We start from the raw sequence: 1,151 nt of genomic DNA, 5'->3' as shown, positions 1-1,151 counted from the left end.
TAATGGATGGGCGCTTTTTATTTAACTTCTTTTGGACTGATACATGCAACACCCGCTGAGTGGCATTAAACAGCTTGAAAGATCATTTAACAAAACTTAATTTTCTGTGGCATTTAACATAGTTCATTAACACACAATGCAAAATGTCCTTTGCATTGTTGCAAAAAAGTAGGCTACAAAAGCACCAACTGCGCATGCGCAGACTGTGTGAATAAGCCCGTTGCTACTCGAACCTGTACAATCCGTAGATAAAGCAAGATAAAGACAACCTGATGTGCAATAACTGTGGGCAATTGTTTGTTCACATGTTTGTTTACTGTTCAAGCCGATCTACTGCGCATGTATGGAGCACGTCCGCGGAGCGGACCATCAGTGTATGCTTTCGGTAGTACAAGTAGTCCGCGCTGTCCGTGTAGGCATCCGGGTTGCTCATGCGGAAAGTATAACACAGGCTTTACGTTTGCGTGCCTGAGTCCGCTAGGGTCCGCTATGGTATGCATGACGTAAAAATCGTCATTGGAGAGTGTGCGCGGAGGCTCTGCGCGGACATTCGCATGCCTCACATTTTTTGTGACCGCGCGGATAAGTAGGGATGAACATCTTTCACAAACATATACATGTCTGTATCTTTTAAAGTGTAGGCCTATATAATGAGTTGTATCAGGGGCGTAGCCATCATTTCAGAAGTGAGGGGGACAGATATGATATATATATATATATATATATAACATTACAATATAGCATTTCTGTAATATATGTAACGTACCAGTCAACAGTTTTTGAACAGTAAGATGTTTAATGTTTTATAAAGAAGTCTCTTCTGCTCACCAAGCCTGCATTTATTTGATCCAAAGTACAGCAAAAGCAGTAATGTTGTGAAATATTTTTACTATTTAAAATAACTGCTTTCTATTTGAATATATTTTAAAATGATTGCTGTGATCAAAGCTACATTTTCAGCATCATTACTCCAGTCTTCAGTGTCACATCCTTCAAAAATCATTAATATGCTGATTTGCTGCTCAATAAACCTTTTTTTAATTATTATTATTATTATTAATGTTTTTTGAGCAGCAAATCAGAATATCAGAATGATTTCTGAAGGATAGTGTGACTGGAGTAATGATGCAAAAATTTAGCTTTGAAATCAC

This window comes from Sinocyclocheilus rhinocerous, unplaced genomic scaffold, assembly GCF_001515625.1.
Source record: "Sinocyclocheilus rhinocerous isolate Xijiao unplaced genomic scaffold, SAMN03320098_v1.1 scaffold2216, whole genome shotgun sequence".
NCBI lineage: Eukaryota > Metazoa > Chordata > Actinopteri > Cypriniformes > Cyprinidae > Sinocyclocheilus > Sinocyclocheilus rhinocerous.
This window is presented reverse-complemented; position numbering follows the sequence as displayed.